Source organism: Excalfactoria chinensis, chromosome 2 (assembly GCF_039878825.1).
Source record: "Excalfactoria chinensis isolate bCotChi1 chromosome 2, bCotChi1.hap2, whole genome shotgun sequence".
In the NCBI taxonomy this organism is placed as follows: domain Eukaryota; kingdom Metazoa; phylum Chordata; class Aves; order Galliformes; family Phasianidae; genus Excalfactoria; species Excalfactoria chinensis.
In genome coordinates, this window is record NC_092826.1 from 52,667,271 (window position 1) to 52,683,712 (window position 16,442).

Genomic DNA, 16,442 nt, shown 5'->3' on the forward strand with positions numbered 1-16,442 from the left:
GTTTGTGTAAGCTGCACAGTAGCTTCTGTAGGCTGCTGGGGCTTCTGTGGGTCTGTGTGGGAACTGTTGAGTAAAGGTGTGAGACACTGATTGATCACCTGACTGAATCAGCCATTGGACCACAGGTGAAGGCAATTCAGCTGTGTGACAGGAAGGGGTAGAGCCTGGCTGCAACTCTCCTAGACCCCATTTAAGGGCTGACTGCTCCTAGGGAGTGGTCTTTCTCTGGGGGTCACTCCTCTTGGGGGTTTTCTATAGTGAGCCTAGAATGTGGGTGAGTATTGCATATATTTTTTTATTCTATTTCCACCATGATTATCTTTCTAACTATAAAGTTGTAAAATGCTACTCTAACCATGCTGCTTATCTAACTGTGCATTTGTTAATTGTACATTTGGTGAGCGCGGCAGGCTAAAATTACTAAAAAACATATATATAATGTATTTCCTTTAGAATATCTAAAAATGGGTTGGGGGAGAACAAAACTATCCCTGGATGGATCACAGGACTTCTGGGATCACCCTACTATGAACTTGAGGTCATAATTGAAAAATGGGGTTCCCTATGTGTTATGGGAAATATTTCCCCATTCCACATGGCAGATTATTTTCATGAACTAAGCAGAGATATATTGGTTACAAAAGAATGACAGCTAGCTGCTTCAACTATGGCATGCCCACTATTAAATGCTTTAAATCAGGCTGAAATGAGAGCTGATACTTTAGAAAATGAAATTCAATTATTATGAGACCACATAGAAAAATTACAGTAATAGCTTTGTACGCTGGCAGGGGAAAGAAACATGCCTGAATTTCCCAATAGGGCAGGTCTGTAATATTTCAATAGATGATAACCAGGTTCCTAAATCAATGGACTTGTTTGATCTAGAAGGTAGAATTTTGAAATTGGATCTTGAGGCTATCTTGTCATGGATCCCTTTGAGAACCGTCTTGTAATAACTCAAAAAACAACAACAAAAAAACAAGATAGACCTGCAGAGGTGCCAAAAATAAATAAAAACCAAAATTGATAAACTACCAACAACAACATGGAACTTGTAAGGCTTGCTAGTTTCTTGTAGAAGAAAGAAGCCTCCTCAGGTGACTTGGACCACGATGCTTGAGCCATCAGGGGTAAAGGTTTAGCTGCAGGGCAATTTATGGTGTGACGGGGATGTTAGTTCTCCCAGAGCCTCCAGATGGGACTGGAGTCCCAGTGTAGAGTTGATAATTTTTTGGTCACAGAAGAATATTTGGAGGGTTATGACATTGGTTGATACAATTGCAGAAACATTGATAATTTATGGGGATCTGACTAAATTCAGTGGTGATAGAGTGATAATCAGTGGTTTGGGGGGAACAAACAATTCTGGTCACCCAAACATGGTTGAAACTGGGGGTTGAACCAGGGAGTGTAAAGTGTCTATTGCCCCAGTCCAGGTGTACATCTTCAGCATAGACATCTTATGGGGTCTGGCACTCCAGACAACTGTAGGGAGAGTTCAGACTTTGACAAAGGTGCATTAGTGAGTGGACAATGCAAGCAATATTGAGAGGCCGCGTAAAGCATGAGACTATTTGCCTGCTGAAACTGCACCAGATTACTAATGTGAAACAGTGCGGACTCCAAAAGCCTGTGGTTGATTTTATGCAACCTGTGATTTGTCTCCTTTTAGCAGGTAAAATTTATTAATGCCAATAAGGAAAATAAAGTTTACGTCAAAATCAAGATATCTTTCTTATTTCATCAGTATATTTTTTAAGCATGAAATTGATTTAAAGTAACAGGTTGCCTTCTTCAGAAGAACTTCAATAGAATGGAATCAGCCACGAATAAAGAAAATAATCCCACCACCATAGAAATTACATGCATATGGAAGAAAAAAAAAAAATCTGTCTATCTGTATATCTGTTATTCTAGTTATGGGTCTGTTAGCAATTAGTCTATGAAGTTCAGATTTTATTAGTCAAAGGAAAAAATATGGAATTTTTACTGCTTCTGTTTTTCAGCAGTGACTTACTGCCATCTGAGTAAAAGCTAGTACTAAAAAATTAACTTAAAGTGTCGTTTCTTCTTTCTTTTATGGTTAAAGTTATTTCAGTTATTTCGGAAGATTTCGGTTTCCATTTTTCATTTGGAGGGTGTATTGGTTTTAAATGTACAGATGGAAACAAAATGTACAGAAGGTATATAAGTGAATAAGTAAAGGAAAAACTCACCAATGGTGGTGCCTTGACTGAAGCAGCTGAGGCAGTCCTCCCTGGTGAGCGATCTCCAAGAGATACTGCTCCAGTGGGAGTCAGCCCTTAAATGAGGTCTCAGAGGGGATGGAGTCAAGCTCCACCCCTCCCGGGAGCACAGCTACATCACTCTCACCTGTGCTCCCACAGCTGACCCCATACTTGCCTCAGCTGATTAATCAGAGGTTCAGGCTGTGATTACCAATCTCCCATACACTCCACCCCTTCACAGCGTGAACCAATGATTAGGTGAGTTTTCCCTTATCACAGAGACCCAACGCGACGCTGATACAATTTCCCGTCGCACCGAATGCTGATGTTATTCAAATGATGATTGGATGGGTATTCACGATCTTCCGTGGGCCAGTGCTTGATAGATGTTACTGGAGACAAGCCATCTCGAGGTGCAGGTCCATTTGCGTTTCATCAGTCCACACAAATTGTTCTCTGATGGTCCTAGAGGCTTAGAATCTTAGGGAGAGTAATACAGATGTTTCAAGGGTACCAGGAGAGGAAGGTCTGCCCTCCAGGGCAAGATACAGGCCGTATTCTTGTCTTGGGTCAATACTTCTGCTCGCACCGGATTATGTCCCGGCCTCCGATACCATACTCTCTGGCCAGATATCTGTGGCTGTATAACTATATCTGGCACCAGAGGAGGAGTCCTGATCTGCCATAGGGACATGATGGGTGTCCCTTTAGCAATAAAGACCGGAGTATTGACCACGATGTCAGTAGGCCATGTACCTATCACCGAGGGGGTAACTGAACCTCCCACCTCCAATAGTCTCCCCCAAGGTGCAAGTAGGCCACACCACTTGGGTCCTACTTGCACCTTCCAGGGCCAATTTATCTTATGGATTCCTGGTTTTAGATTCTCAGGGGCAGGGAGCAGAAGATTATTGTCATTACCAACCTGCGGTTTTACCTCATTATCAGCACCTGTAATTTGAATCCTAAGAGGGGAGGCCCATATAGTGTGTAACATTTTCAGAGCACTGGGTCTGCCATCCCGAGGTCTTTCGTTCAAGTCCCGCAGGGTTTCGTATAATCTTTTTGTCCACCCCTGCAGGGACTGGGAGTCTGTCTTCAGGGCAGCCTTAAGAATACCATTGTAGCGTTCAATAAGGCCTGCCCCTGTTGGATTATATGGCAGATGGAATCGCCATTCAATGTTGTTCTCTTCTGCCCAGCGCTGTATCATCGCTCCAGTAAAGTGAGTCCCTTGGTCGCTCTCGATGACTTGAGGTGTCCCATATGCAGACATCAGTTTAGTGAGTGCCTTAATTGTATATGCTTGATTTGCCTTTGGTACGGGATAAGCTTGCAGCAGTCCACTTACAGTATCAACGCAGGTCAGGGCATATCTCGCCCCCTCAGACCGAGGGAGGGGCCCAATGTAATCAACCTGCCATCTCTGAAGAGGACTATATCCTCTAGCAATGTGGGATGTTGTTTCAGGCAACGGTCTTGGTCTCATCTTCGAGCAAGCGTCACAGTCCTGACATGCTTGGACGATATCAGATAGCTGTACAGGCAGCCCCCATGCTTTAGCAGCTGCCCACATTATCTTTTGTCCAGCATGCCGTAGCTTCTGATGTAACCATCGGGCAATATTTTCGGATTGTGAATTCCCAATCCATCGAACTCGGGCCAGTGTGTCCGCTTCATCGTTTCCTGGTGACTGCAGGGGTTGATGACCAGAGACATGGTAGACACATACCGTCCTGTGTTTGACTGTATTCCAAATGTCTACCCACATGTCTTTCCCCCAGATCGGTCGGGCGTGGATAGTCCATTCCTGGGTAGCCCACTGCGTAATCCACAGAGTAAGCCCCCGGTACACGGCCCAACTATCCGTACAGATGTTCAGGATGCCATCACCAGGTTCTTTAGTTATAACCATCCACACGGCTCGTAATTCTGCCCATTGGCTGCTCTGACCATCCCCCTCATCAAACCAGATTGTCTCAGTAGAGGGATGGTATGCTATAGCTCGCCACTTGCTCGGGTTGCCTCTGCTGGACCCATCCGTATACCAGGCATCTTCAGGAATAGGATATCTTCCTTCCTGAACAGGGCTCTTCTCTGGTGGAGCGACCATTGGTTCTTTCGGCGTATCACTGCGATATGTCACTGGGCCTAGGATCTTCTGTAATTCCTCCTTGAGTGGAGACGAAGAAAGGCTGCTTCTTTGACTTAGATAGGCGACCCATCGTGCTACCGTCTGTGCTTGGGCCACCCCTGTCTTAGGAAGGTGAGTTAGATCTCTTACCCACCCCTGGATCGGTAATGTAGTTTTAACTATAACCTCTGCTGTTTGCGTTATTGGCTCTACCGCTTGTAACGCTGAATAGGCAGCCAATAACTGTTTTTCAATCATGCTGTATCTTTCTTCTGCTCCGTGCCAAACCTGAGACCAGAATCCAATGGGGGTTCGAACAGAACTCTGGCGTTGCCACAGGCCCCAGCCAAAACCATCCTGGGTAACATGAACGTCTAGTTCAGCTGGGAGGGTCGGATCAAATATACCCAATGCCTGGGCTTGTTTAACTGCCAGCTTTGCCTGTTGGAAAGCATCTTGTTCTACCTTCCCCCAGTTCCACGATTGACCCTTCTTGGTAAGCTTATACAATGGCCTCAACAACTGAGCTAAGTGAGGTATAAAGGAGCGCCAATACCCCAATATACCTAAGAACTCTTGTAGCTGTTTCGATGTTGTAGGGACTGGGAACGCTTGGACTTTATCCACTACTGCACTGGGTAGTACTTTGGTTTTTCCGGACCAAATTACTCCCAGGAATTTTACAGATAGCCCCGGACCTTGCACCTTCTGTGGGTTTATAGCCCACCCTCTCTTTTGCAGATAAGCTATCAATAAATCTGCTGCTTGTCTCACCGCCTCTAATGAATCGGACGTTAACAGGAGGTCATCAATATAATGATATAAATTTACATTATGTGGCTTCTGCCACTTAGCCAGATCACGCACCACCAAATTATGACAAAAAGTAGGTGAATGCACGTACCCTTGCGGCAGAACCTGAAAAGTCCACTGCCTGCCTTCCCATGTGAATGCAAACTGGTCTTGTGATTCTTCACTAATTGGAATACTGAAGAATGCATTCGCTAAGTCTAGGACACAGTGATACGTTTTAATTTCTCTACTTAGTGTGTCCATTAGGGAGGCAATATTGGGTACGGCTGCATGAACGGGCGGCGTGACCTTATTTAATTCCCTGTAATCCACTGTCATCCTCCATGTTCCATCCGATTTTCGCACTGGCCATATTGGGGAGTTGTACGGGCTATGTGCAGGCCTTATAATACCCACTCTTTCTAATTCCTGCACTGTTTTTGTTATTTCATCCTGCCCACCTGGGAGTCTGTACTGTTTTACATTAGTAATCCGACGTGGCTTGGGCAGACAAATAGGCTCATGTTTTGCATGGCCTCTCAATATTGTCTGAATTGCCCGGATACTAATGCATCTCTGCCGCAACCGGAACTCTCCCACTGTTGTGTGGAGAGCCAGACCCCACAAGATATCAATTCCCAATATGTACTCCGGAATTGGAGCAATAGATACCTTGTACTCCCGTGGTGGGAGGCGCCCGACCCCCAATTTTACCCAAGTTTGGGTGACTGGAACGGTCTGTCCCCCAAAGCCTCCAATCATTACTTTGTTCCCTCTGAATTTTGTTGGATCTCCATATATTATAGATGTTTCCGCCCCAGTATCAACGAGGGCCATAACCTTCTGCACATTCTCTCGGGACCAATATATTGTCAATTCCACATAGGGCCTCCGGTCCCGTCTAGAGGCCCTAGGGTGACTGACGTCCCTCATCACGCCATAAACTGGGCCAGATTCAAGTCTTTTACCTCCGATGCCTCTGGTACTGTGACCCGAGGCACCTGAGGTGGCCTCTTTTTCCTATTTGGCACGACAAAGTCTTCTAGATTCCAAACTGTTGTTGGTCGTCGTTCTATAAGCCTTATCCCCGGTCTTTTGGGGCGGTTTTGAAATTTTTGTTCATCCTTCAGCTGTTTCCACAACTGAAGCAGAACGTGATTGGGCTGCCCATCAATTTTGGCAAATTGAACACCTGCTCGGAGTAGATCATTAAACATTTGTTTTCGGGACACCCTAATGGGTCCCGCCCGAGGGGTTCGTGGAGCCGATCTCCTGGCTCGGGCTATTGGAAAAACTTCAGAATCTTCAATTACTCTAATATTGCGCTTGGTTCTCAGGCGCTCAGTTTCCCCCAGGTCCGCTACCAATTGGGCAGCATGCTGGACTGCTGCCTCTGCGGCCACTAAAGGATTCAATATAGAAACCAATGTTCCATACATATGTGAGGGAGCCTGCTGTAAGATTAGGTCCCTCATTCCTGCAGAAAACTTCACCATGTCCGGACTAACAGATACATCTTCATAGACAGCCTCTCGCATGCCTAGTTCCCGGATATAATTTTGTAGGTCTTCCATAGAAGACCACATTCCTGTATGTATTGGCATGTCTGTTTTATTTGACCATACCATACGGCAGGCAGCCATTATCCAATCTACGATTGAATGATTCTCTTCAGGGAACTGGGACCCTGAGTACAATCTCTGCCTCAGGGCAGGATGGACTGTTATTGTTGCTAGCTTAGATACCTCGGAGCCGCTAACTATTACACTTTCTGCTCCCGAGTCCCATAATCGTAGCAGCCAGGCTGGGACACTTTCCCTCGGTCTTTGCCTGAAGCGCTGTACTAGATCCATAAGTTCGGTGGGTGTATATGGACGTGCTGTTACGTGTAAATAGGAGTCAGCAGGGGTCCATTGATCAGGAGGCACCCCTGCTGGTCGCTCCTGGACTTTTTTTGTTTTTTGAGTTACCATAGGACGGACTTCTAATAAGTCCGTCTTAAGTGGCTCTTCTAGGTCAGATTTGGTGACCTTAGTTTGATCCGATGTTTCAGGATCCTTACTATCATCCATTGTAATATATCTAATTTGGGGGGTGTTTGAAAAAAATGATGAATTTTTCCCCGTTAATAGATTAATTTCGCCCTCCAATTTTTCAATGCGGGCTTTTAATAATTGATTTTCATGTTCAATCTTATTTGATTTAACCTCTGCCTGATTTAAAGCATTCAATAAAGGCCAAGCAGCCATGGATGCAGCCATTTGCCTTTCTTTGGTTGTCAAAATATCTTTTTGCAACCCCTGAAAGTATTCAGTTAGATGGTAAGGGGACATATTGCCCGTTACCCGTAAGGGCCCCCATTGTTCGATAATCGTCGCTAATTGAAAATATGGGGACGCCTCAAACCCTGGTATTTGTCCAGGGAGGATTTTCCCTAAGGGGGTGATCTTCTCCCCCTTGAACCAGCTAAACACATTCCATAGGAAAGACATTTTTTTTTTTTCCGATATTTGCAGGCTCCTGCCTGGCTCGCCAAATGTATTGGTTTTAAATGTACAGATGGAAACAAAATGTACAGAAGGTATATAAGTGAATAAGTAAAGGAAAAACTCACCAATGGTGGTGCCTTGACTGAAGCAGCTGAGGCAGTCCTCCCTGGTGAGCGATCTCCAAGAGATACTGCTCCAGTGGGAGTCAGCCCTTAAATGAGGTCTCAGAGGGGATGGAGTCAAGCTCCACCCCTCCCGGGAGCACAGCTACATCACTCTCACCTGTGCTCCCACAGCTGACCCCATACTTGCCTCAGCTGATTAATCAGAGGTTCAGGCTGTGATTACCAATCTCCCATACAGAGGGAAATATAAAACTCACTTAAAGTCACAAGACTGGCTGTCTGGCTTTTTTGCTGTCTGTACTCCCTAATCATCTTGCATACAGCATTAGTGTAAGGACTTCAGTTTTGGAAACTCATTTTATTTATTAGCTTCAATTCCAGTTGTATTATATTGTATTATCTCGCATATCAATATTAAACATAGTAAGCTTTTTTCTCTAGCATATTGCTACTGTTTTCCTCCTAGGCCCATCTCCTTCTCACTTTCCCAGGGTATGAGTCCAATGAACCCAGTTAAAATCAGAAAGATTAACACAGTGTGAGAGTGATACAGCAATGTAAAAACAAAGGGACCAGCACAAATAGGATGTTATGTCACAGGAAGAGTAATTATGCTCACCACTCTCCAAAGGCCCCAAAGGATGATATATTTCACAGGGAGAGTAATTTTGCTCACCGCTACTCCAAAGATCTGTGCTTACAGAAAATATTCCACAAAGGTGAGATCTCCACCTGGAGATCTTTCCCCAGGGGCAGTCAGTCTAAGAGAGGTGCAACCAGGGTGAAGCCTCAAGGTGCTTTTTTTTTTTTTTTTCCCTCTCTCCATTCTGTGGGACCTGGACAGGCTGGAGAAGTGGCCCATGAAAATGTAATGAGATTTAATAAGACCAAGTGCAAGGTGCTGCACTTGGGTCGGGGCAACCCCAGATATTTATAGAAACTGGGGGAAGATCTTGAGAGCAGCCCTGTGGAGAGGGACTTGGGGGTCCTGGTGGATGAGTAGTTGGACATGAGCCAGCAGTGTGTGCTTTCAGCCTGTAAGGCTGTGTTCTGGGCCCCATTAAAAAAGGGGTGGCCACCAGGGAGAGTGAGGTGATTGTCCCCCTCTACTCAGCTCTTGTGAGGCTTCATCTGTAGTACTGTGTCCAGGCCTGGAGCCCCCAATACAGGAAGGATGTGGAGCTCTTGGTGTGGTTCCAGAAGAGGACCACTAAGATGATCAGAGGGCTGGAACACCTCTTCCATGAGGAGAGGTTGAGGGAACTGGGCTCATTTAGCTTGGAGAAGAGAACACTCCAGGGAGATCTCGTGCCCTTCCAGTACTTGAAGGGAGCATGCAAACAGGAAGGGGAATGGCTGTTTATGAGGGGGGATAGTGATAAGGCAAGGGGGAATGATCTTAAACTGAGTCGGGGAGGTTTAGGTTAGGTATTAGGAGGATGTTTTTCATACAGAGGGTGGTGATGCACTGGAGCAGGCTGCCCAAGGAGGTCATCAATGCCACATCCGTGGAGGCATTCAAGGCCAGGCTGGATGTGGCTCTGGGCAGCCTGATCTGGTGGTTGGTAACCCTGCACACTGCAGGGTGGTTGAAACTAGTGATCATTGTGGTCCTTTTCAACCTAGGCCATTCTATGATTCTGCAAAGATTATGTTCTTTAGAAAATTTCAGGTTTGTGTTAGAAGCTTATAGTTGAGTAATTCTTGGCTAATGCAGTCATCCATAAGGATGCTAACCCTTGCTGAACTCTAACAAGTGAAGGCAGATCATCTCAGATACTAGGCAAGCCTTATTTTTCCCTCTGTTTATAAACAAGATGAACAGCTGAGTTCTTAAGGCCCCTAAAAGATTTAAGGCTTATTACTGGGACAGACTAGTGGTTGTCCCACCCATCTGAAAAATAAAAAATAGAGAAAGATAGAACAAACATACCTCACAAAACAACAATAATCTGAGACTGCAGAAGTTACTAAATTAGTTTACTGATGGTTTCAGTTTCTAATTCTGATATCAGAATTTGCTTGCATATTTTCTCTCATTGCAAAATTATATTTTTGAAGCCTATTTTTATTCCACAGCATCATAGTTTTCAGCAATTGTTGAAGCTCAATTGCCACAGATAAATTCTGGAAGAAGCCTGGTGGGTGGAGAAACGACTTCTGTAGGCTTAGAGAGTGACATCTCTCAACTCTAGCAATGACTTTCTTTAAGCAAGGAGCAGAGATTTAGCATAAAAGGAAAGCGGAGAAGTTTTGCCCAAGAATACTTTATTTTTGAGTGGACACTTGCACAGTAAGTAAAAATGTGTATTTTTAGAATACAAATGAATATGCTTCTATAATTGTGAAGGAAACCTTACTTGAGATGTTTCTGTCAGTATTTTTTTTTTTTTAGCTTTCCTCCAATACACTTATGCTGTTCTCACTTTTATTTAACTATCCCAATAGTTAAGGGATTGTCATTAATATTTTGGATTTTTGAGTTTTTAGCTCTTATAGTTTCTCACATTTTGTCTTAGTTGTAGTAACTTAGAAGTTCATGCATAACAGCTTTTATTCTGCTGCTTTCTATTTGCTTTCCTTTGGTAAAGAACCAAATAGATTAAACAAAGTACTTTAATGAGAGAGCATTTTAAAACTATAATAAAGGTTGTTGTCTTTAGACTAACATCAAGCCTTTTTTTTTCTTCACAGCCAATTCCTGTATATGCAATGGCATATTACTTGCAGTTTATTTGTAATAGTTGAGTACAACCACATATGCTGTTCCTTCTACAATAATTGAAAAGTGATTTTTTCACTACAATTTAATTCAAGACATTTCCCTGACACTCTGCCCAGACCAAGTTATTTTTTCTATGCTCCTCCATAATTTTGGGAGCAATGTGCATATCACTTAATGGCACTGTCTCATTCTGTACATGATAGTCTTAGGTGATTAATAATGTTTGCCTTGAAACTGTGGTGAGTTTCTGCAACAATGTCAGACTGGGGAGAGAAAAAATAAAAGCAAGTAGAGCAACAGCTTGCAAGTAGAGGAGATATCCCTGTAGTTCTAATTGGGCTGCTAACTGAGGAAAGTGCTTTAATCTGAAATTTGTTATTGAATTATCCAAAAGTATATTTTTTTATAATACTTCAGAGGTGATAAATAGATATAAATAAAGAGTACTACAGTAAGATAAAATATTGCGTTCCTGTAATTATTGTGTATTAAAAATGGGAAAAATGGTACATTGGTCACTTTGAAAAAAACTACAACAACAACAAAACAGGAGAATAAAAACCCACCCTGTGATCTGGATTATACTTCTGATTTAATCTTGAGTAGAGGCAACTGACTTAAAGTCATCATGATAGCATGGCACGAGGTCTTAAGTATATTCATGCTTTTTATGGCCTCTTTAATTGCTGTAAGCCTATAAGTACTGTTAAGACACTTTCACCATCTGCATGCAGCCAATGTTCATCTTGTTTTTGGACTACAGGAAAAAATCAGAAACATATACTTGTTTGTGTGTTTCTTCTTCTTCTTCTTTTTTTTTTTTTTTTTTTTTTTTTTTTTTTTTTTAATATGTATAATTTGCTGGTTTAAAGACATAATTATGAAAGTTCCTTTTCTGAAATGGATAGAGATGAAATCCAGACAATCTGAAACCTAAATGAAAATACTCTTTTTATTAGTAACATAGTGTTTTCAGTGTTGCCAAGTTTTGTAACTCAAAATGTTGAAGGCACAAATTGTTCATATTAGTGAGAATGGTAATGCCAGAGTGATACTGTTATGTTTTATATCCTCTAAAAAATAAATACATTTTTTTTTTTTTTAAAATGCAGTAACTGTGTTTACAGTGTTTGAAGATCTTGCTATTTGACTATTGAGTATATACAGTAATGCTTTCTAGTGAAAACTATTTTACAGGTAATTTGAAGTTTCATTTACTGTGGGGGAAAAAAATGGAAATAATCTGTACTTTGAGGACTTAATGGGCGATGTTATTAGAGAATATTCCAGTGGGATATGTGATGTGGCTGCAGGAAGAGCGATGGAAGACACAATAAGACAGTAGTCTTTTTGTAATTTAATACAGGTTTTTAATAGAAATATGTAAGTTTTTCTTCTTTCCTCCCCCCACTCCTGCCCCACTGAGTGCCCTTTCTCTTAGGTCAGTGTAGCAGAGTTTTTGCATCATGGATGTCATATGATGACTGTTACTGATAGAAGTGGGAGTATAGGTATATTCATTTCTTCAAAATAAATGCACTGTCAGAGAATGCTCTTATTTAAGTGAAGATTCTTGTGGCTATAGCTGCTACTCTTGTTGAAAAGAATGCTTTATTGTTATTAATAGATGCTGATATATTAATAGGGAAGTAAACTTATGTTCCTTAAAGCTGTATATAAGGAAATCTGTCTTCTCAGTCTGAAATCCTGGCTATGATGAGATTTTTATAACTGAAAATATTTAGCTGTTCAAAGCTGTGGCAAATACAATATAAGCTATGTGAAATGGTATCAGTTTTTTACCTCTAGCACCTGCTACGTAGTTGGCTTGTAGTATCAATTTCAGAACACCAGCGGCATCATGCATTGATCTGTCAATTGCAAAAACTGGTGTGCTTATTTGAAGGAATATTTCCTACCTTCTGTATTAATAGCACAACCCTGAACTTTAATGTGAATTATTTCATTTTTTCATAAATGAGCTTTTAATTTTTTCATCTTTTCCTTGCTGCATTCTTATATCAATGATAGTCTAAAATAAACATTTGCATAATGTCTGGTTAATTACATAGTTAATTATGAAAATACATATATTTGCTAGATTATAGTCATCCAGAGAGAAATGTCATCAGGTACTTGAAACTCAGGAGATCTGAATAGGAGTGAGGGGTAGCGTAAAAATTCACAAACTACAGTTAAGTCTTGTGCATGTGCTTAATTAATGGGATTAGAACAGATAATTTTAGCTTGTGCATAATTAGGAGGCAGGGGTCATAGTCTTCAGTTTTGAAAGATATGAAGGAATACAAATTGAAGATAGAAATATTTAGCGAAGGACAATATGGCATAATGTTTTGTTGGATAAATGACTTGTTCATAAAAGAAAAATATTTTGATTTTAGTTTTGATAAAGTCTGGCCAATGGGAGTCATTTTCAAGTTAGTGTGGAGTGGCCTTAAGGTTGTAAATAATACTGTTGGCCAAATCCCAATACTGTGCAGATGAGAAAAGGATGCAGGAAATTCTGTTGTTTATACATGTCTCTGTAACACTGAGAAGCAAGAGGAGCCTAGAAAATCCAGAGGGTAAGGGGTCTTAAGATTGGATTTAATAATTAATTCTTATATTTCTTTTGGTTTACTGTCATGCTGATAGTGGAGAGGAAAACGATCTGCAATACTCAGTAAAAAGTACTGAAGATCAGAAAACAGCCTTTGAGAAGCAGCTGAGCTAGATTTAGCTTTCCCTTCTTTCCTTTTACTAAAACCAAGTAACATTAATACTAGTACTCTATTAAGCATAGCTTTTCACTTTTTTCCCCCCAAATACAGGGGACTTGCTTACCATAACAAGGTACATTTTTAAATTTTCAAAGTGGCAGTTTACTAGATGTTTTTCTTATTTTAAATGTAGCAGTTGGTAAGAAATATGGATAGTATACTTCAATACTGAAATTCTTTTTCAAATCACTCTGTGAAATATGCCTGAAGTAGAGGATGCTGATAAATCTTAGTAGTTTTTAATCACTGATGTTTTAAAAGTTAGTGTCATGAGAACTATTTGCAGCTGTTCATATTTCTTGTTATTGTTAGGAATTGGTGTTCTCAGTATTTCTCTTTTCTAACGAATACAATCCTTACTTCCTTTAGAAAATATCAGATAGCATAAGAAAAAAAGTGGGAAATAAGTGTTCTTAGCTATATGACATAATCATACTTAATTGAATTATTATATTTTTAGTATTACAATTTGCTGATTTTGGACAAAGATGTCTAGTTTGTCATTATTTGAAAGGCTGTACCCCAGATGATGTGAGAATGTATGGACCATCTGTTACCACTGAGAACCAGAAGCCAAATTTCAAAAGTAATTCTGATAAGTTCAATAAAGCATATAGCAAGTAGGATTAACAGGCCTCCTACTGAATATACAGTTAGCTGTGTTTTGTCTGTCTTACTTTGCAGTGATTCTTAAAACCAATTTGTAAAGCAGACTCTAGTATCAATAATCTTATTGCTACAAGCCTAACTCTTCTTCTAGGTTATTTATGTTTAAAAAATTTACATTTCTGAAGTATTTTGAATATACTTCTTTACATAATATACTGAAGATAAAATTATTTCCATAGAATGATTGGTATCATTAATTGAAATAGGCATATCTCTCAATATCTTTAAATGTTCCTGATAATTCTGCAAAAAAAATGGAGAAAAAAAATTAACATGTCTGTCACTTTCATGTATGTGTGTGTAGTATGCTTTGAACTGAGGTCATTCTTTCAAATTAAATATTGACTTCAGGTGGACCAGAGATATAAATTCATCAGAAAACAATTACTATAAAGTAGCTAGTAATGGGTAAACTGAAATTACTGTCACTGAATTCTGCAACAAAGGGTGTGGATCTTGGAATCATTTAAGCCATACAAATTTACTGTTCTGCTGGTTGACTAATCTGTTGGCTCAAGAGACTAGCAATTGTGATCCACATGAATAATTCCATCCTAATAAATATTATCCCATTAGTATCTACAAAAGATAAATAATAATAAAATCATGTTTCAAACTATATTGGGAATAAAAACAAACAAACAAACAACAAAAAAAAAACCTTGTCTTCTGACACCAAATAAATTTTAATTAACACTTTTCCTCTGAACTTTCATTGGTGAGTATGTACAAAAATTAACAGCAACTTTCTATCAGGATAGACTACTACTGCAGATTTAAATTCATCTTGCTTTATTTGTATAGCTGAAAAATATTGTAACAATGAGGTATATATTTTAAATTTCAGTGTTGCTTTTACTTTTTAAAATATCCATTGCAAGTCACTACAGGGGTACACTTGAATGAAGTATTTAGCAGCAACATTCCAGGGGAAACACAAACCTTACATTAATATTCAGGCTTCGTTAATTATCTATGTAAATGAGCATGTGCTCTGAAGTGTATAGTGTGGTTTTTCAGGGTTTGGTTTATTTTAATCAAATTGCAAAAAAAAAAACAAACAAAAAACCCCAAACCCTGAGCACTAAAAGCTTTTCTGTACTTAATATATAAATTTTAAAAGTGCTGTGCAAGCATGAACTTTCTGTTCCAAAGATCCATGTTTGTGCAACACAGGACACAACACAAGAGGGCTACTTTAGAGAGGAACATGAGATTTGTCTCCTCTAGGAGGAGGAAGCAGTTCCTTCTCTGCCTGTAAACTGTTTATATAGATGTGAAAGCTGCTTTTACTTATGTCATTATCATTACTGGGGGCCTGATTATTCAGTACTACTCACTCCCATAAGTGTGATCCATTTCTTAAGTAGATGTCAGTAGATCTAAAGGTAATTATTCTTCTATGATGGAGTTTCAAAAGAAGCAGCAGTTCTAAGGGAAGTACCTTGGAAAACAGAGATAAATACTTTATTTGCATTTATATTAAACTATGTTGTAGCAAAGTGGAGAAAAGAAAACAACAAACTCTTGGATAACACTGAAATTGAAATAATCAATTTCGGTTTGTGCATTTTGTTTTCCTAGCATGGATTGATTTGTAGCTCGTGTTCCTATATACAGTCCATCTCTGCAACGATTGCCTGTTCATTGCACTTACTCTTCAATTTCTCAGCTTTGAATCTTCTGCTTTAACTCAATGAGTTACAACTGTAATTGCAAACTAAACATTAATCTCATATATTTGCAAGGGCTGCTTTAATGTTAAAGTTTTTTCCTACATTTTCTATACAGACCTTTATTACAGTTAAGAGTTATTTTGGTGCAAGCTTATATATAATAAAGACAATATGCAAGTTAGTTCCTAAATACCACTTCTATTGTTATTATAATCCATTCCTGTTGCATAAACCTTTTTGGAGGGCTTGGTCTTGGTCTTGAATTTTCTAAGTTGTTTAAAAGAAAAAACATTTTACAGTGACCTTTTTTTCATGGGATATTAACAGGATTGTGCAAGTCAATTTGTTCCTTATTTTACTGACATGACATAGAGGTATATTAACATAAAGAAAATGAAATGTTATCTAAACTAATTTCCTGTTAAGGCATGATAGAAACCATATTCCATGTTCATCTGGAAAAGCAGGTTTCTGAGCTAAGTACACTTTTATTCCTGTTCCATTTTTAGTCTATGTGGTAATATATCATTGGCTGGTTTATTGTGAAAATGATCCTCCCTGAACAGCCTGATTCTCTGGGCTCATGCTGCTTCTAGGTCTGATTTACATTAGGTTAAATGAGAGAAGTTTCATGCCAGATCCCATATTTAATGTCAATCACATAACTGGAGGAATACCAGGGGAGAAGTGCCCAGAAAACCCTTACTGTTTTTCCTTTAATGCTTTTTAAATAAAACCTATTTGCAGTTTACTTGAATGTTTCTCCATAACTTTGGTAGCTATCATTTGTGTCAAAGGATGGTAGCTTCTTTTGTCTGGAG

General features: G+C 40.0%; 1 protein-coding gene across 2 annotated transcripts in view; it reads left to right on the forward strand.

Annotated features, from left to right (window-relative positions):
* Positions 1 to 233: 233 nt before the first annotated feature.
* Positions 234 to 16,442, forward strand: part of CCDC102B (coiled-coil domain containing 102B) — a 136,596-nt gene continuing 120,387 nt past the window's right edge. Inside the window, exons 1-2 of one of the 2 annotated variants that reach the window (XM_072330590.1) lie at positions 234 to 274; positions 9,851 to 10,064. The gene's annotated coding sequence lies outside the window, so the exon portion shown is untranslated. Of the gene's footprint in view, positions 275 to 9,850; positions 10,065 to 12,978; positions 13,082 to 16,442 lie in introns of those variants that run through there. The other variant, XM_072330592.1, reaches the window with a different exon arrangement.